Here is a 21,752-nt window from a genome sequence, read left to right on the forward strand (position 1 = left end):
GCAGAATTACAGTAAAGTACTGGCAGCACATTATCTTTTAATTGCTGTCTTTTTGGCAGTCTCTTCCTGTATTTGGAATTACAGTATATTACTGAAAATGTATGTACAGTTAAATACTGCATTCCTGCTCAAAGTTTTTCCAGTCACTTACTGTATTCCTGTTAAAGGTTTTTCAGTAACTTACTGTATTCCTTCTCAAAGTTTCTCAGTAACTTACTGTATATTATAGTATTTAAACTAAATCTATACTGTCTGATACTAATACAGTATAATACTGTTTGGATTTTGCTATAAATTTACAGTTTAGTGTATAGTCTTGCCAGTCGCTACAAGTTGGACTAAAAGATGCATATACCAAACTAATTTTCCAAAGACAAAACTATGCCGCGTCAAGGGGTTTATTAGGTAGGCCCTAAAAGTATGTCCTTGAGCGCAGGGGAATTATTTTGGGTTAAAACTGCTTCCGGTTTGATAGTTCCGGCCGTCTAGAGTGGTTTCCGCTCCCGACCGGATCAAACAGGCTAGGACAGAACGGGACCATCGGACCACCCAGGGGAAGGAGACGTTCAAGTGCACACAAGCTACACTGTCTTCACCCAGCCATCGCCATCGCTCTCTGTGTTGACTTGTTTAATGTTGTTAGGAAGAATCAAGTTCACACAAACCTCGTACGCAGCTCTAGAACAGTGCTTCTCAAAGATGACCGTAGAGACAAGTTAAAGGACAACTTTGTTTTTTTACAACAAGGGTTCATATTTTAGATTGTAATTAGAGGAAATAAAAAGTGAGTGTTAAAATGTTTTCATTTGCTTCGTTCTATTGTTTTATAGCGTTTACCGTGCTAAAATGTGGGGCATGCGTACGCATGGCGGCATGCATACAAGTGGCTAAATATGTATTTTTAGACACAATAAGCCAGCAGTTTCTTTATTGCTATTTACAGTAACACTTCTAGCCCCCATACTGTAACATCCAACCATGAAAGGTTGCGTTGTATCTTGGGAATGGGCTTATTCTGTGTAAAATTACATATTTAGCCACTTGTACGCATGCCCCCAACCACTGAAATAAGAATCTCTAAAACAACAGAAAGCAGTAAATGAAATAATTTTAACACTCATCTTTTATATTCTTTAATTACAATCAAAAATATGAACCGTTGTTGTAAAAAACTAAAGTTGTCCTTTAAGGACTTTTAATACCTAAGACTAAAAGACAATGAAATGGGAAAAGATCAAAAACAATCTACAAACTATACTATAAAAACTGGCCAAACATTGGTCAACTTGTCAAATAATAAAAGAAAAATGCAATAATTGTGAACATGTTGAGAACCGCTGCACTAGAGCCTCTATTCTGATGTGAACGTCTGGTGAGAACAGCTGATCTACAAGCTCACGTTGTGATGTCCTCTAAAATCAGTAGTTCTCACACCGTTCAAGACTCTTTGAAAAATAAAAGCAGATGTGTACTTTACAGTTTATTTTAACAGCCAACGTATACAATCTAAAATGACTAAAGATTCTTTCCTGCTTTTGATGGATTAAAGTGATTAAAGCCTACTTAATGATGAGACTGATGATCTCTGCTTGGCTGAAAAGCACGGGGGGAGGAATTACAGTATGTTTTCACCACAAGCGTAATTTGTATAGGGTTGATGGGTTTAATAAACCCAAGGGCCCCCATACTGGGGACAGTATTATAAATTCATAGGCTATTATATCGTCATTGTCAGGCAGAAACCTCCAATCTCCAAGTTTCAAATTTGTAAGTTTCTTCGCAAAGCCCTGAATCATCATACAAGGCTGTCGCACCAAGGTAGTGAAAACAGCAGATCTACAAGCACACAACACCTCGCGGTGCGAGGTGTTGTGTGCTTGTAGATCGGCTGTTTTCACTAGTTTAAATCATTTTTAAATGATAAATGCAAGACGAAGAGTTTTGGACAAGCCAAGGTTTCCACTCGACAACGACGATATGTATTTTGTCATTTCCAATATATCATGGGTCTCTAATCTCCTAATCTATGGGCCCCCCTCACGGCAGTACAGGGCCCTCTTGATCTGAAAACCCATGCAGAATAAGATCTAATTTCGCCCCTGGTTTTCCCAACAGTCTCCATCTGTGCGTCCCCGGCTAGTCACACCCAGGGGTGTCACTCCAAATCCTGGGCCCTGGGTACAAGGATTCACTGCGGGCCCCCCCATGAATGTTCTTCATATGGGGAGGGGGTTTAACGGTGTTATTGTGTGCTTTAACTATTGAAAAAAAACAATGTTTCACTGCTGGGAAGTCTATTCCACAATGTGTTCTGCTCCAGACTCCAGGATAGATTCTATAAGATGTGTTCTGCTCCAGACTCCAGGATAGATTCTATAAGATGTGTTCTGCTCCAGACTCCAGGATAGATTCTATAAGATGTGTTCTGCTCCAGGCTCCAGGATAGATTCTATAAGATGTGTTCTGCTCCAGACTCCAGGATAGATTCTATAAGATGTGTTCTGCTCCAGGCTCCAGGATAGATTCTATAAGATGTGTTCTGCTCCAGGATAGATTCTATAAGATGTGTTCTGCTCCAGGCTCCAGGATAGATTCTATAAGATGTGTTCTGCTCCAGGCTCCAGGATAGATTCTATAAGATGTGTTCTGCTCCAGACTCCAGGATAGATTCTATAAGATGTGTTCTGCTCCAGGCTCCAGGATAGATTCTATAAGATGTGTTCTGCTCCAGGCTCCAGGATAGATTCTATAAGATGTGTTCTGCTCCAGGCTCCAGGATAGATTCTATAAGATGTGTTCTGCTCCAGGCTCCAGGATAGATTCTATAAGATGTGTTCTGCTCCAGGCTCCAGGATAGATTCTATAAGATGTGTTCTGCTCCAGGCTCCAGGATAGATTCTATAAGTTGTTTAAATTCTTCCTAATCGTCTTTAGGCTTTGTTTCTCTTCCTGAGTGTTGGCTTTAGAAGTTGTTTCTTTCCTGCTCTGTGTGTGTGTGTGTGTGTGTGTGTGTGTGTGTGTGTGTGTGTGTGTGTGTGTGTGTGTGTGTGTGTGTGTGTGTGTGTGTGTGTGTGTGTGTGTGTGTGTGTGTGTGTGTGTGTGTGTGAATGTGTTGTATGCTTTTAGATGTGCAGGGTTTTGTTGTAAAAAGTTAAGGATTGCAGCTTTAGTCACATCTATATAACGGCACTTTGTCTTAATGCTGCTGTCCTGTGTGTGTGTGTGCGGTTGTTAAGGCCTGGTGGTTTTAGGGTGTTTGTGTTCACTTTGTCCTGTACCTTAATTCTTCTTATTTTTTTTATTTTTTGCTTTGTCATGTGGTGTTTAGTCCTCCCTGCTGCAGTGTCTCTAGTCATGTCAAAGGGTTCACACACTTTACAGGCTGCCCCCCCCCCCTCCAAAATAATCATATTTGTTTGTTTTCCTTTATTTTCTACCGTGTTCTCGACTGCAGTGGTGCTCAAACCTTTTTTTAAGGGTCCCCAGAACTCTGAGAGCATTCAAATGGACCCGTAAGTGGTCCATTTGGTTCCATTTGAATGCTCTCAGAGTTACAGACCTGTGTGCTCTGTATAAGAGGGTCCATTGGGGAAACCCCTCAAGGAACTTAGGGTTCCCTAGACCAGTGGTTCTCAACCTTTTCAGGCTGAGACCCCCAAAATAATCATATTTTTGGGGGGTAACACAGTTTGTATAACACAGTTCTATTTTGAAAATAGCAGATCTACATGCTCACAACGAGGCATTGTGAGCATGTTGCAGATCTACGTTTTGTTGTGAGCATGTACATCTGCTATTTTCACAATTTCTTCCTCTAATATTTGACAATTTGGCCAATCTTTAATTTGGTGTTTTAGAGGTGTTAAAGAGTCCTTAAATTGTCACTTTAGAAATGTGCAGATACCCTCTATACACTTAAACTTTATGTTGGTCTGTTGAGTGAGAAAAGAATGTTAACATTAAGCTTAACATCTGGGGACCCCCCAACATAATTTGGGGACGCCTCTGGGGGTCCCGACCCACATGTTGAGAACCACTGCCCTAGACCCCTCTCTGACTTATTGTACTTACTGTACCCTACTGTACCTGACTTAATAATATCCTTATTATACAGTAGGATACATAAGCCCCTTTTCCACTGGTCCAACACCACACCACACCACACCACACCACACCACACCACACCACACCACACCGCCCACTTGTGCCAGGTTTTTCCACTACAAGGACCTGGGTAGAGTGGTGTGAAAGTGGTACTAAACACGGTCTGAGCTGGGCCAAACAGGGCCTAGAATAGATAGTAATACATTCATACTTTATAGTTTATTATAATCACAGTTATAATCCATTATAGTGTATTATAATTTGGGATAGTTGTAATGCAAATGTATATTGTATTATAATCACAGTTAAAAGGGTCAATTTATTTCTTACCGATAGGGGTACTGTTGTGTATTGGAAAATGTAGATATTTTTTATGTGGTGCGGTGTGGTGTGGTGTGGTGTGGTGTGGTGTGGTGTGGTGTGGTGAGGTGCTAAAGCTGCAGTCGAAAAGGGGCTTTATTGTATCCTACTGTACCTGACTCAATAATATCCTTATTATACAGTAGGATTCTTACTGACTCAATAATCCACTCAACATGACTGCTGTTAGATTCCATGACTCCTTGTGTGTGTCTACTGCTCAGTGGCTAACACTATTTATCAGCTCCTTGTGTGTGTCTACTGCTCAGTGGCTAACACTATTTAACAGCTCCTTGTGTGTGTCTACTGCTCAGTGGCTAACACTATTTAACAGTGGAAAGTAAAGTACATTTTATCAAATAAACAACGTCTCCAGCTGTTGCAAACAGACTTGTGGAATTCTTTCTGTTTTGTCTTTGGCAATAAACAAGGTTTGGACATGTTGGTCATGATTCACTGTTATTTTTTCTGTATATTTTCCTCCTGTAAAGAAATGATAAAAATATTTCCCCTCTTTCTGTGTTGCCTAGAACTGTTATTTTCTCTGTATGTTCCTCCTGTATAGAAATAATAATAATAGTTCCCATCTTTCTGTGTTGCCTAGAACTGGAGGATTGTTTTGGGGGTTTGTATTGTAAATCACACCGGTGTGATCTCCATCTCAAAAACTAAGCCTGATTAAAAAGCTCTAATTGTTTTATTTGCGTTAATCTTCCGTAATTAGATAATCAAAATGAATCAATTAAAGGCCCTGCCCTAATCATTATATAATATGGGACCTCACCGATAATAGCAGAGCTTGTAGATCGGCTATTTATTTTTTGTGATATAATAATCCAAATCTACAAAGTAACTTGTGCAGTGGAGTAAAAGTATAATATTTGCCTCTGAGACAGGGACGTGCTGGCCATTGGGAAAAGCGGGACAACTCCCGAACGGCCGGTCCAGGCCGGCCATTAGGAGAAAAAAAAATAAAAAATGTTGGCCTTTGTTCCATTTTGATGGCTGGGCGGCCAACAAAGTAAATCGTCACTGTCGGGCAGAAACCTTGTATCTCCAAGTTTCAAATTAGTAAATGTTTTCGCAAAGCAAAGCCCTGCTTCATCATACAAGGCCGTCGCACAAAAGTAGTGAAAACAGCAGATCTACAAGCACACAGCGCCTCGCAACCGAAGGCGTTGTGTGCTGTAGATCGGCTGTTTTCACTAGTTTAAATCATTTTTAAAACGATAAATACCAAACAAACGGTTTAATTTGGACATACAAGGTTTCCACCCGACAACGACGAAATACATGTAGGCCTACAGTAATTGGCCCACTGGCTTGTCACTTGTCATGATCTGAAATGGCAAATCTTTGAGCAGCAGCAGCGTTAGAGAGAGATCTCTCTCTATAGCGCAATGAGGGCCTCTACAACTCTTTTTCCCGGGCTGAATCAGGGGCCCAGCACGTCCCTGCTCTGAGATGCAGTGGAGTAGTAAATCTGGAGTGAGTAAAGCCTAAATCTACTTAGCTACTTACTTTACACCTGGCTGTTGCATAACCGCTTGACCAAAGGGCATTCAGGCCTTATATGGAGCTCTCTGTCACATAATGTGACATTTATACCAAGCTCTTGGAAGCATGCTCATTGGGCAGCCAAGTGTCAATCAACTCTAGTCAACTTTAGCAGGGTCTGAAAGGGGGCGGGACTAAAGCAAAGCAGGAAGGAAGTCAGTCTGACAGTGAGAGAAACAGGTGTAAACAGAGATGTTTATGAATTCAATAATCTGTTAAATGAAGAGCCAGGGATTAATATCAGTGTGGATGTATCAGCATGTCTGTGTGTTTGGAGCTGGCTTTTCACTCAGTATTTCTACCATAACCAGCTGACATTAATAACTACCAGATGGACTGTGGCTGCTAGCCTGGAGGAGAAGAGAGTGTGGGAGACATTTCAACATGTTTCTGAGTGAGTATGGACGCTGTCTGACAACTGTAATGAACATCTGTTGAAGACAGACAGACAGGTGGGGTGCAGAGGGGACAGACAGACAGACAGACAGACAGACAGACAGACACTGGGTTGTCTAGCACAAGGGTTCCTTTCTTCAGGCTGCGACCGCGCCCCCCCCCCCCCCAATATCATATTTGAACTGGGGAAGCTCACAACGTCTTGCACTGCAAGGCGCTGTGAGCTTGTAGATCGGCTATTTTCACAATGTTTGCCTCTTTCTTATGCCAATTTCACCAGCTTTAGACATGTGCAGATACCCTGTACATACTGTACATACACCTACCGGTATGTGTGTTGCTTTGTTTATTGTTGAGTGAGAAAACAATGTTACACAAGCTATTGGGGACCCCAGGGGCGCAGGAGGCATTTTAAAAGTGAAGGGGACATATCTGGGAGGTATGTGCACTGCGAGGCGTTGTGAGCTTGTAGATTGTCTATTTTCACACTGCTGGCCTCTTTCTTATGTGTAAGTTATGGACATGTACAGAGGAGGGATTGAGTCATAATGAGATGGTTTGGACATGTACAGAGGAGGGGCAGTGAGATGGTTTGGACATGTACAGAGGAGGGATAGTGAGATGGTTTGGACATGTACAGAGGAGGGACAGTGAGATGGTTTGGACATGTACAGAGGAGGGACAGTGAGATGGTTTGGACATGTACAGAGGAGGGATAGTGAGATGGTTTGGACATGTACAGAGGAGGGATAGTGAGATGGTTTGGACATGTACAGAGGAGGGATAGTGAGATGGTTTGGACATGTACAGAGGAGGGACAGTGAGATGGTTTGGACATGTACAGAGGAGGGACAGTGAGATGGTTTGGACATGTACAGACGAGGGATAGTGAGATGGTTTGGACATGTACAGAGGAGGGATAGTGAGATGGTTTGGACATGTACAGAGGAGGGACAGTGAGATGGTTTGGACATGTACAGAGGAGGGACAGTGAGATGGTTTGGACATGTACAGAGGAGGGACAGTGAGATGGTTTGGACATGTACAGAGGAGGGACAGTGAGTACATGGGTAGAAGGATGGTGAGGTTGGAACTTCCAGGCAGGAGGCTGCAGTAGATTAGAGTTTATCATGATTGATTATGTATGACGTTATAGAGTAGATCATGTATTCATTGATTATAGTAATATCTAGGTCTGTATGATGATACTAATACTTGATAGTTAGGAGTCGAGAGGTCTTCAGTAGGCCTCAGTAACTATTGTTTTGGTAAAGCCTATCTTGTTATGGTACAGCTCGTTCCAGAGGCCTTGAAGCCACACAGTATAACTCTAGAGTCTGACCATTCTTCTTGGCAGAACTCTTTTACCAGTGCCCAGAGTGTTAACTGTATTTCTGTCCATGATATCATGTTACATAAACCTGACCACCTAACATAATTGTCTTGTCTCCTCATTTTCTCATGATTATTGATTGATCTGAATTCCACCACAAGGCCTAGAGGAAAACCAAAGAGGAGATGTATGGATGTTGTGAAAGAGGACATGAAGGTAGTCGCTGTGAGAGAAGAGGAGGCAGAGGACAGGGTGAGATGGAGGCAGATGATTGGCTGTGGCCACCGCTGAAGGGAGACAGTGCATAGTAAATGGCAGCAGGACGCTGATTATGACTTAATGTGAGTTAGTTGTTGAACTTCTTTGAACACAGGCGTACTTTAGAGTTACAATCTGAGTCACTCACAAAGGGCTGTTCTTCACCCAACATTCCACAGGGGGGCAGTAAACTACAATAACCTTCCCCAGCACCCCACAGGCCCTGGTGTTGCTCTGTCTGTGGCTGTAGGATCTGATCATTATTCTACTGTTGAAATGAATCCACCCATTTCCAACGTCCCATTGTGCATTGCGCAGAAGTTGTGCGGCATCTCCGGCGTCGCAGCAGAGTCTGATCTACAAGCTCACAGCGGTTGCATCTGCGACGCGACGTGAGCTTGTATGTCTGCTGTTAACCGGATGTGTCCCACAAATAATTCTACAGTAAATTCTGGTGGAAACAGGATAGATCGATTATACATATAACTGTCTATAGCTATAGGATGTGATCATTATTCTACTGTTGAAATGAATAGATTATAAATATGACTGTCTATAGCTATAGGATCATTATTCTACTGTTGAAATGAATAGATTAAAAATATCACTGTGTGCATCAGTTTGTGACCTGTGACCTTTGTGTTTGACCTTCAGGGTGGATCCATTGTTGAGGAGTGGATCAGGATCCTGACCTTCACCTTCTATAGCAGACGGGCGGTGACCAGAGGGTAAGAATAACACCAACACCAACACTCTAAAACAAGTTGCTGAATGCACCTGAGACAAATGGAACAATGGAACCACTGGGATAGGCTACACACTACAGCACTTAAGCCTTGCACATCCACAAAGTAATCCAATGTTTAATCATCTTCATTTTGACTTGATCAAATGGCCAATCTATCCTCCCTGTAGTAAGGGACCTAGCTGAGAGAGAGTTGAAACAGGGACCCCCTAGCTGAGAGATAGCTGAAACAGGGACCCCCTAGCTGAGAGAGAGCTGAAACAGGGACCCCCTAGCTGAGAGAAAGCTGAAACAGGGAGACTGGACTTCGGCCTATAGGGAGCGAGTATGAGAAATCAGAAAATGACTGGGCCAATCAGTGATTGCGTTTCAGTGATGAGTGAAACGCAGTCACTCCACTACATGTAGTGAATACAAATGAGTTGCAGATTAAATGTTGTCATAGATTTCATAGATGGCTTCACAGACTTGATCACCGTTCTATCATCAGTCTTGTGTAAATGAATGTTTTTGGTGTGTGTTGGATTTATGTTCAGGGGCCCCACAAGGATGGGAAAGTGGGACTGAGTTACCAGGGCCCAAGGTGGAGGGGCCTTAATTATTTTATACTTTAGCTATTGAAAAATAGCAGATATACAAGCTCACATCACGGCACCGAGTGCCGCGCTGCAAGCTTTTAGATCTGCTATTTTTGAAAAGTCATGAAAATGTGTGCAAATCTTTGAATATATGTATTTTTAAGCGTGTAACGCAGGGGTCTTCAACGTTTTCAGGCCGGGGACCCCCAAACTGATGGGGAGATGGAGCAGGGACCCCCTACCACCTCGTAGGGTGGGGGGGTCGGGCTATGACGTATTTTTTATTTTAAACATGTACAAGTTACAGCGAGCAGGGTGGGCCGTACCACAACCATTTCTAAACATACTACTTATTAACTGAGAACAAATGTCAATAATATCAACAATATGTCAATTGCTTAGTAATCATGTATTCAAGCTATTCAAAATGGATAGAATCATGATTTATTTTTTAACATAAATGTGGAAAATGGCAAAAAAAAAAAATGTTGAAATCTTTTTTTTTTTTTTTTTTTTCAATCAATAATTTCGTGGACCCCCTGCAGTACCTCCGCGGACCCCCTAGGGGTCGCGGACCCCCTGTTGAAGACCCCTGACGTGTAACTCAAATTTTGCTTCTGGGGGGTCAACTTGAACTACCCCTCCCCCTATGAAGAACATCTGTTCATGTTAATGTGTATTTTCAGATATTTAACCAATACTCAATAATCTGCTGCTCAATAATAAGGTCTACTCCCTTTCCCCTCTGCACCAAAACCGCTTAGCCTTAAATAGATGATCTACAAGCTCACACGCTTGTAGATCGGCTATTGTCTGTGAATGTCCCCCCCCTCAATGTTAATGTTATTTTTAGTTGTATGATTAGTTGGAACTGTTATTAATTAATGTATTATTGATTTAGTTTTCCTGTAATAAGTATGTCTGCTCTCCTCCCAACAGACACCTCGGCAGCCAATGATGTAAGTTTATATAACTCTGGGAATACACTAACATCTCTCTACCACACGCACACACGCACGCACTCACACACTCACAAGCACACATACACACTACACAAAGAAACACAATGGAATTCCTTTTGACAGACGTTTATTAATATGCATTTGAGGCAATAAAGATGTCATGAAATCAAAACCCACCTTGTCGTGTTTTTGGATGACATAGGGTTGGTTAGGGTCATGTTTTTGACAGTATTATATTACAGTATGTTGTCATAGGATATGTTGTCATATGATATGATATGAGTTTCTTTTACTATATTAATGGTTGTATTGAACGTAGTAAATTATGACGTGAAGGTTTTTATGTTGTAACAAAGACAATGGAATAGAAGTGGTTGGAATCTATTTTATGTAAGCTTCAAGTCAAACAGGCAGAATGCTGTCTGGAATCAGTTAAAAAAACAGGATGCTGTCTAAAATCAGTTAAAAAAACTGAATGCAGTTGATAACTATGTGGCTCAGCTTATAATTGTTCATTAATGTGATGCTGCATGCCATGAGTGATATTTTTCAGTTAAACATTTACGTTTGGGGGTAGTATGACACCGTCTGAAACTTTATAGCCATTGATTAGTGTAATTAGTGTTATGTAAAGACCAAAATGAATGTAAAACCCCAAGTTTGATTATAAAATAACGTATCAAATGACTCATATATGAATGGTAAATGGTGCATGTATATAACACCTCTCTCCAAGGCGCTTTATGATGGAAAAAATAGAAGCACAATAATAAATATGCAAATATTTAAATATTTGTACGTTTTGGTCTGCTGATTCTTGCTTCGACTTCAAATATGACCTAAAATATGATTTAGGTGTGAAAGACCTTGTGGTGTAAAGGTAACACACAGGTCTCGTAAGTGGGAGGTTGGGGGTTTGAATCCGGGTGTCAGCAGCTTTGACTTTTTGTCCATAAGAGGAGTATAGCCCGCCTCCCTCAGGTGGTAGAGGGAGGGGCTTCAAAAAAAAAAAAAAATGTTTTGTCTGCTTTTCCCCTTCTTCCCTGCCTCCTTTTCTCTTCTTCCTTTCATCTCCGCCAACTTTTCTTCTCTTTTTCCTTTCGTCTCCGCGAGGCTGGGCAGTCACTTTTGGAATCTCGTTAGTATTTGACATGTTACGTTCTGATGTTTACTCTTTCTAACCATCTTTCGGGGATTTTCCAATCCTTCTTTCACCATCTTTAGGATTTCTCCATTTCACCATCTTTCGGGCTTTTCTTTGCACCGTTTGCACTTTAACCATCTTTCGGGGGTGTCTTTGCATGATTTACCCATGTTTCCTCGTTCTGGGTTTTTATTCTTGAACCATTTTCTGCCTGTACATTCACCATTGGTGAGGTTTGAACTCGCAGTCTTTTCACATTGAGGCATTTTCTTAACCACTGCACCACTGGTTCATACTTAATCTGTTGTCTTGCTTGTTTTTAAGTGATAGATCAGAGGTATAGGTAAGAGCCAGGTAAAACTTTGCAAATCCCTATTCTGGGATTGAACTAGGAACCTTCTGCTTGTTGGCCCAGTAACTTCTCCACCACACCAACCATGGCTCATACAAACTTTGTTTTCCTGCACAATTTCAAGTAAATATTAGTTAAAGGTATAGGAACAAGGTAGAATTTTACACAATATCCTTGTCATTTGCCAGGTTTGAACCAGTGACCTTCTGTTTTAAGGCGTTTCCCTTAACCACTACTCTATGAAGGTTTGCTCTGATTGTCTTCCTTTGCACATTTTCACTATAAGATTTAACAAAGGTGCAAGAGTGAGATAAAAACTGTAATGATGCCTTGCTGGATTCGAACTAGGAACCCATGGATTGCCTGTCAGGGATCTTACCACTGCACCACTGGAACTTTCAAAGTGCCTTCTTTCAAGGTTAAATAAAGCTAAAAGAACTAAATGAAATACAGAGAAAATTCCTTGCTGGTTTTGAACCCAAAACCTCCTGATTACAAGGGCTGCATCTTAACCACTAGACTATTACATCTAATGTCAAATCTGTCCAATTTCATGAAAAATGAAGCTACAAGAGCCAGGCAAAACATGGGAAATGTTCTTGCTGGTTTCAAATCAAAAACATCCTGATTATCCACTGCATCAAAAAGCCAAATAAAAAGAGGAAATAAAGAAAGATAGAATAAATAAACAACAAATGGATCTGCTTTTGGTAATGCTGGTTCAAACTTGAAAAACACCCCTAGTGGATTTGAACCCAGGATCTTCAGATTGTAAGACTTGTACCTTAACCACTGCTCCACCATGGCTCATCTTGTTGAATTCCTTTGTATGTTCTTGATTAAAGGAATAAAGGTAACAGGGCCAGATAAAACTGACAGGAAATTATTTACCAGGATTGAACTAACAACCTTCTGGTAGCAAGGCCCATGTCATAACCACTCCTCTAACCATGATAAATATTTTGTTGTGTCTCTTTCACTTTTTTAGTAAAAGATCAGAAGATGTGCATGAGTGATTTAAAAGGTGGAGAATATCTATGCTGGGTTTTACCAAGGACTTTGAAGTTACAAACTATGTTTTTTACCCTTGCACTCAACCGCCAGGGTAAAACTTTAAATAACATCCTTGACTACTGTAAGGCTTGAACTAGTGACGTCCTGGCCATGAGGCTTTTGCCTTAACCACTACACTATAAAGATTTAGTCTAGTTGTCTTATCTTGCAAATGTTTAGTAAAAGAATGGATAAAGGTGCAAGAGTGAGATAAAAGCAAACAGGATTCAGGTTGCCAGTCAGGATCTTACCACTGCACCAATGGAACCTTAAAGCTGACTTCTTTCAAGTTTAAATAAAGCTAAAAAAAACAAGACGAAATACAGAGAAAATCCCACACTGGTTTTGAACCCAAAACCTCTTGATTGCAATGGCTGCATCTTAACCACTAGACTATTGAAACTTGTGTCTGCTCTGTCCAATTTAGCACTTTCTCATGGAAGATGAAGTCACAAGAGCCAGGAAAAACATGGGAAATGTTCTTGCTGGTTTCAAATCAAGAACATCCTGATTATCCACTGCATCAGAAAGCCAAATAAAAAGAGGAAATAGAGAAAGATAGAATAAATAAACAACAAATGATTCTGCTTGTGGTAATGGTGGTTTAAACTTGAAAATATACCAAGTGGGTTAGAACTCAGGACCTTGAGTTCATGAGGCCTGTACCTTAACCACTGCTCCACGATGTCATTAGAAAATCCCTCGCATGTTCTTGATTAAAATATTTGATAGGGGTAACAGAGCCAGATGAAACTGACTAGGACTGGACCAACAATCTCCTGGCAGGAGAGCCCATATCATAAACACTACTCCAACTACGGGTGACTTATCCCTGTGTCTCTTGCACATTTTTACTAAGGCCGGCTACAGACCTAAAGGCACAAAAACGAGTGCGTGTCGTGTGGGGGAGGCGGGGGGCAGGCACAGCGCAATGCATTCCGGATGGGAGTCGAGTGGTTTGAAGTCGAGTGCGAGTCGTGTGGTGTTGTGTGGTTGCGTCCAACTTGCTCACGACTCGCACTAGACTTCAAACCACTCGACTTACATCCGCAATGCATTGTGCTGTCTCTGCCCCCCGCCTCCCCCACACAACTCTCACTCAACTTGTGCGTTCCAGTCTGAGTGCAGCGTAACAGATCAGAAGAAGGTGCATGAGTAATGTAAAGGTGGAGAATATCTATGCTGGGTTTGAACCAAGGGCTTTAAAGTTGCCAACTCTATGTTTTTACCATTGCACCAACTGTAATTTGCACCTGTTTTGGTCTCTTGTGTGTTCTTCAATGTAAGACTAGATAAAAAATATAAAATATCTAGGCATTTCAAATGCAATACTAAAATGTCCTTTGTTGGCAACAGGGCACAGTCTTTGGGCTACAATTGGAACGATACAGGGAAGGTTAGCGTGGTACCACGATGAGAGCCATGTGGAGTCAATCCAAGTCAAACCAATTTTAGTAACACTTCAGTTCATGGTTCCAACTGAAATGAAAGGCAAGGCTTAGAGTTTGTGAATGTTTTTTGGGGGGGCTGGAAGAGACACTGGGAAGACCAAGAAACAAGAAAAAAAAATCATGGTGGGGCTCCTTAAAAGTGAGAAAGATTTCCCTGATGGTAACTATTCTGTCCTATCATGCAAGTTTCACTAAAATATTAGGTTACAAGAGCCAACTAAAACTTAAAAAAAAAAAAACTTCTAGAATAAGGTTTCTGTAGTAATTAGAAAGCTTAAAGAATACAAGGGTATAAGTTGTACCCTGGCCATTTTTAAGCTGTCTAATTAATCATGCATGCAAGAAATAGCGTTTCTTGTCATGATTACTCACAAGCCAGGGTGGCTTTGTCAAAAGGCTTAAAAGACGTTTAAATAAATACTTTATGAAATGTCTATGGATGAAATGAATGGAGAAAACACTTCCAGGACCTCACCGGAGTGAGCACAGGTGGGGCTTTAACTGTGATGCCTTACAACATATGATGAACACAGGTAGACAAGGCTGCTTTTCATTTAAGATGGTCATGATATGGATATGTGAGGGGAATGAGGTCAACGAGCACTATATTACACAATAAGGGCTCTGCAGAAGCCTACAGAAGTGAATGTTCAATAGTCGGCTAAATCTAAAGTGCCGAGCTGTCTTTAGGAAGGTTTCTGGGGCAACTTGATCTTTGTCCTGGTGTTTTCAGTGAGGGTTCAGTCAGCCTCCCTGTCTTAACTGATCTGAGTGCACGGTGGGGTTGTAGGGTCTTCTTCTTCTTCGTGTGGTTTCCGACAGACTAGATGCCTTGCGGCACATTGCCGCACATTCCCTCTGGTCGGGAAATAGTGTTTCTTGTCATGATTCCTCACAAGCCAGGGTGGCTTTGTCAGAGGCTTAAAAGATGTTTAAATAAATAATTCATGAAATGTCTTTGGATGAATTGAATGGGGAAAACACTTCCAGGGTCAGAGTGAGTACGGGTGGGGCTTTGAGTTAACTGCAATGCCTTACAACGCATGATTTACATAGTTACACAAGGCTCCTTTTCAATTGATAATGTTCTAATTAAACATGATGTGTACTTGTAATTTCAATGAGGACAACTAATGCTAATTTTATGAGCTGCTGTAAAGTCTGAAAGGTGGAACTTCAAGCATAAGCTGCAACTGAGGAGTAAGTTTACCTTTGGAAAGTTTCTCGGGCAACTTGATCTTTGTCCTGGTGTTTTCAGTGAGGGTTCAGTCAGCCTCCCTGTGTCAGCTGATCTGAGTGCACGGTGGGGTTGTAGGGTTCCATCAGGCTTTGAAGGTATGGAGGTATGGAGTCATGTGTCTGCACCACCATGGTTAATACTTAATCTGTTCTCTTGTATGGAGGTATGGAGTCATGTGTCTGCACCACCATGGTTAATACTTAATCTGTTCTCTTGTATGGAGGTATGGAGTCATGTGTCTGCACCACCATGGTTCTTAATCTGTTCTCTTGTATGGAGGTATGGAGTCATGTGTCTGCACCACCATGGTTCATACTCCAACCCTTAGCACTACAGTAAAATCAATGACCATACATGAAGCTAGTTAACATTTGTTTGTTAGGTTTCTTTAGAACTTGATTATATTGTGTTTTTCTCTAGATAGATATCCATTTACATTGTTATATTGCTGTTAATGTACTGACCTATTATCTTGTTTATTATTGCGATGTTGTATCTGCTTATTGTAAGTCGCTTTGGATTAAAAGCGTCTGCTAAATGCCTAAACTGTAAACTGTAAACTGCTGGTCTTGAGACAAGAACCTTCTAAATGCTGTGCCTGTATTTTGACCAGTGTGCCACTGGGACAAATACTTGAATTGTTCTATTAGGTGGCTCTCAGTAAAAGACAAGGTTCAGGAGCCAATGAGGGAGCAGCATTCTTGGTGACATCACCACCAACAAGTGTTACCTGATACATAAATATCAACAACACCCACATTAATTATTTTGTAGCTTTTGAAATATTTAACTTTAAGCACCCAATGCAGGGTTAAAGGGATTGAATGTAGGAGTCTCAGAAGTAATGTTGGAGTGCCCGTTGGGAAGATCTTTATGCCCATATATGGTGTTCCATGGGAGGCCACACTGTTTTGTAGGGACAGTGTTTCAAATCTGTGTATGACATTGGTGTAGTGGTTGGTGCACATGCCCTTCATGCAGAAGGTGAGTGGTTCAAGCCCTGCTTAAGCCAATGTCAGTAAGGTGTAGTAGACATCAGCCGGTCCCATGGCCTCTCCAAGGCTGGGTTTAGACTGCAGTCAAATCCAGGCTGAATCTGATTTCATTTTAAAATCTGATCTTTTGGCCCGACTGTTCACACTGCATTGGCAAGTGACACAGATCTGATCTGTGTGTTCAGACTGATTTTCAAATTCAGCCTGAATCTGATCTGTGTCACATCAAGATTGGAATCTGATTTGCTTAAATGAGTCTAAATGCAGACAGGTCACATGCAGGTCACATGAAATCTGATTTTAGAAGTTTCATATTATGTGACTTGGCTCGTTAGATCAGGTTGGTGCATTCAGACTGAGACACATCTTTAGAAATCAAATTTGAATCAGATTTGAAACCACCTCTGGATGTAGTTTCTAGAAATCAGATTTCATGTGTTCTGCATGTGACCTGTCTGCATTTAGACTATTTTAAACAAATCGGATTCCTCTTTTGATGTGACACAGATGGATCTGATTCAGGCTAGATTTCGGTGGCAGTGTAAATCAGGCCTCAGTAACAACAAATCTGGTGAAATAAAATGTCTTCAACCAATCATCAAGGACAATGATACACGAAAGAAGAATTGTTTCTATTTATTACTATTTCAAAGTCCTTGGGTGACATCATTCAACTCAAAGGCCTGCTATTTCACAGTGGCAGCCACGTGCACACATAGACATCAAAGGGGGCTTGAGCCTAGTCACCTAGCTCAGAAATAATAAAGTTCACCTTTTTTCAAGTTTTTCCTTTATTTTTTGGGTAGAAAATATTTTATTAAAATATTTTAAAAAAAAGTCCAAGGCACCAGTCTGTCGAAGACACAAAAATAATAATTTACAAACGAGGACAAGGCAGCAGAAACTGCATCAGCATTCCTTATTTTCTTCATTTAGGTGTTTCAGAGAGAGATGACAAACTCCAGTTATTAAAACAGGTAAAAAAAATACGCTTTTTTTCAGAGCAATAATGTTCATGAATGATGAATAAATGGATGAATGAAGAAATACATGTGAACATACTGCAAGTGAAAGAGCAAAAACAGAAATCCAATAAAACTGAATCAATGTCAATTTCCACTCATTCATAATGACTGTCCTGCTGACAAATCAGCTTCCCTGCCAGAAGATATCAAACAATGTTTCATATCAAAATATACTGGCTTTGAATTATACATCATTTAAAAAGAGATTTTCTTGGTCAACAGGATAGTGAATGATGTATGAAAAATCACACCCAATGTGAAGTGAGCGGTGGTCGTGCTTGCATAACGTCATCAGACTAGGATTTGAGTCTAGGATGTACAGGGTGTGCTACACACACGTTTTTCTATGGCAAAACGCTGAGGAAGAAGGCTACAGACACACGCACAGCAACGTATAGGAGCGGTTTACCACCGCTCAAAAATGTACACACTTTGACATGATGACAGATGGTAAAATAACATAATAACAGGGTCAGGGTTCATGTTGATAGTGCTGCCACTGTTCTTCTGTTCAGTGGTCCAGGGGACAGAGAGTTAACATCCATCCACCTTAAACACTGTTCTTCTGTTCAGTGGTCCAGGGAAGGGACAGAGAGTTAACATCCATCCACCTTAAACACTGTTCTTCTGTTCAGTGGTCCAGGGGACAGAGAGTTAACATCCATCCACCTTAAACACTGTTCTTCTGTTCAGTGGTCCAGGGAAGGGACAGAGAGTTAACATCCATCCACCTTAAACACTGTTCTTCTGTTCAGTGGTCCAGGGAAGGACAGAAAGTTAACATCCATCCACCTTAAACACTGTTCTTCTGTTCAGTGGTCCAGGGAAGGACAGAAAGTTAACATCCATCCACCTTAAACACTGTTCTTCTGTTCAGTGGTCCAGGGAAGGACAGAAAGTTAACATCCATCCACCTTAAACACTGTTCTTCTGTTCAGTGGTCCAGGGAAGGACAGAAAGTTAACATCCATCCACCTTAAACACTGTTCTTCTGTTCAGTGGTCCAGGGAAGGACAGAAAGTTAACATCCATCCACCTTAAACACTGTTCTTCTGTTCAGTGGTCCAGGGAAGGACAGAAAGTTAACATCCATCCACCTTAAACACTGTTCTTCTGTTCAGTGGTCCAGGGAAGGACAGAAAGTTAACATCCATCCACCTTAAACACTGTTCTTCTGTTCAGTGGTCCAGGGAAGGACAGAAAGTTAACATCCCATCCACCTTAAACACTGTTCTTCTGTTCAGTGGTCCAGGGAAGGACAGAAAGTTAACATCCATCCACCTTAAACACTGTTCTTCTGTTCAGTGGTCCAGGGAAGGACAGAAAGTTAACATCCATCCACCTTAAACACTGTTCTTCTGTTCAGTGGTCCAGGGCAGGACAGAGAGTTAACATCCATCCACCTTAAACACTGTTCTTCTGTTCAGTGATCCAGGGAAGGACAGAGAGTTAACATCCATCCACCTTAAACACTGTTCTTCTGTTCAGTGGTCCAGAGAAGGACAGAAAGTTAACATCCATCCACCTTAAACACTGTTCTTCTGTTCAGTGGTCCAGGGAAGGACAGAAAGTTAACATCCATCCACCTTAAACACTGTTCTTCTGTTCAGTGATCCAGGGAAGGACAGAGAGTTAACATCCATCCACCTTAAACACTGTTCTTCTGTTCAGTGGTCCAGGGAAGGACAGAAAGTTAACATCCATCCACCTTAAACACTGTTCTTCTGTTCAGTGGTCCAGGGAAGGACAGAGAGTTAACATCCATCCACCTTAAACGCTGTTCTTCTGTTCAGTGGTCCAGAGAACAGAAAGTTAACATCCATCCACCTTAAACACTGTTCTTCTGTTCAGTGGTCCAGAGAACAGAAAGTTAACATCCATCCACCTTAAACAGCACAGTTTGTCATGAATCTCCTGCTGGAACCATCCTGGGGGCAGCAGGGGTGTCACACCAAATCCTGGGCCCTGCGTACAAGGATTCACTCCGGGCCCCCCATGAATGTTCTTCATAGATTGGGAACACATTATTTTGTGCTTATAGCAAAAATAGCAGATATACAAGCTCACAGCAGCGCGGTGCAGCGCTGCAAGCTTTTTTCCATGTCAGTGGTGCTCAAACTGTTTTCATGTGAAGGACCCCCAAAATGGCATGCATTTGGCCACGGACCCCCATCTCTTTTGGGCCTGTGGCCCCCTGACTATGACGGAAGAACAGTCTCTGGCGGCGGCATTTAGACCTAGAATTATTGAATGCTTTAACCAGTGAAAAATAGCAGATATACAAGCTCAGAGTGCCGCACAGAGTGCCGCATTGTGAGCTTGTATATCTGCTATTTTTTAATAGTTAAAGCATAAAATAATGATACACTATTATGTAGTGTACCGTTCTGAATGGGTTATTGTGGCTCTAGTCTCGCATAGCCAGACAACTATTCCACAATCTCTGCATGCTACATATAGAGTCTGGAACGGCAGCTCCCGAACGGCGAGTATCGGAAGTAGCCACTGCTGCACTGAACTGTAGTCCCACTGGAAACATAACAGAAACACAGTAGCTCAGACAAAGTCATTGGAGTGGCCTATTCTTGTTATGGGTGTATAGTTTAAGAAAACGTTTGAAAACATCACACCAATAACACCAGAGAAAGATGAAATAACGCCCCCAGAAATGTTGAAAGGAGACATTAACGCTTCCAGTAAGGACATGTTATTGCTACTGCACCAAGGGAGCGGTTGTGTCTATCTCGCACTCATCGTTTCTATTTCCGTTTGCCAGACTGTATGCCGGGAGCATTTGCCCAAATCGTGGAGGCAACAGTCTGGCCTGGCGAGACTATTGCGTCTCCGACGAGGCCCTCCTCCTCCTCCTGGCCTCAGAAGACGTTGAGGTTGGTGGTCCTGGAGTCCAGGCCCACGGCGTTGCGCGCCGTGCAGCGGTAGACGCCGGCGTCCCTGGCCGTGGGGTTCTGGATGACCAGCGCCCCCTGGGGGTGCAGGTACTTGTTGCCGTAGAGCCGCGGCTGCCCGCTGACGGCCAGCCTCGCCCGGTCGGGCGTCTCCCACGCCACCTCGGCCCGCGGCGTGCCCGACGCCGCGCAGTTCAGCTGCACAGCCACACCCCTCCTGGCGTACACCTGGCGGTAGAAAAGACTGTCAATATAATATATGAGTACCTGAGACGAATAACAGTACAATTGCATTTTTGATTTCTTTTGAAAAAATATATTTTTGGATTTACCAGACTGTAAACCACAAACTAGTCATTTTTAATCTGTTAAATTGTTAATGCAATCCCCCCTCATTTTGTTCAATTGTCTGTTTTAATGTTATCTGCTCCCTTTGTCTGCTGAATATTGCTTGTACGGACTTAGACTGTTGTTCCACAAACTGCTGGAGATATGCTGTTTTTACACTTTCCATAAGTAGTATGTCTTATAATTCCTAATATATATGAGTTAAGTAAAAACCCTAACCCTAACTCAACAAAATGAGGGGGGAGAACATTAAGACTTTAAGAAATTAAAAACTTCTAGTTTGTGGTTTACAGTCTGGTAAATCAAAAAAATGTCTATCAAAAAAAAAAAAAAAACGGACTTAGACTGTTATTCGTCTCAGGTACTCATATGTCAAGGGTCTTCAACAGGGGGTCCTCAGAGTTACTACAGGGGGTCCTCAGAGTTACTACAGTGGGTCCTCGAAAAACTTTGAGTGATATAGTGTGTATCTTTTTTATATTAACCACTTGAACCCTAGTGTCCGTATTCTGACAAACTTAGCAAAAAATAGCTGATCTACAAGCTCACAACGCCTCGCAGCTTGTAGATCAGCTATTTTTGGCAAAGAGCTTTGTTATTGACGGTTCAAGTGGTTAAATATCTTAAAACACAAATTGACATGAATCCAAAATGCACTGACGATTGTGCTGTCAAACAATTAAACTATATGGAATCTATAAACAGGTTGTGGGGGGTCACTGCTTCATCTCTCTCTCAACTAAGGGGTCCTTGGCCTGAAAACATTGAAAAGCCCTGACATACAGTATATGTGCCATTGTGTATTTGCCAATCTTCCCTATGCTTCAAGGACAACTTTGTTTCATGTTTTAGATTTTAATTGGAGAAAAGAAAAGATGAGTGTTAACATTTCTATAATTTTAGCCATTTTAATGATGATGATTTCAGTGGGTGGAGGCATGCGTA

At 41.6% G+C, this 21,752-nt stretch overlaps 1 protein-coding gene across 1 annotated transcript in view; it reads right to left on the bottom strand.

The window, feature by feature from the left end:
- LOC308309384 (protein NLRC3-like) overlaps positions 1-21,752 on the bottom strand; it is a gene marked incomplete at both ends in the record, with an annotated part of 98,918 nt that overhangs the window by 43,398 nt on the left and 33,768 nt on the right. The window lies entirely within an intron of this gene.

The sequence above is a fragment of the Nannobrachium achirus genome (assembly GCF_963921795.1).
Source record: "Nannobrachium achirus genome assembly, chromosome: 24".
Lineage (NCBI taxonomy): Eukaryota > Metazoa > Chordata > Actinopteri > Myctophiformes > Myctophidae > Nannobrachium > Nannobrachium achirus.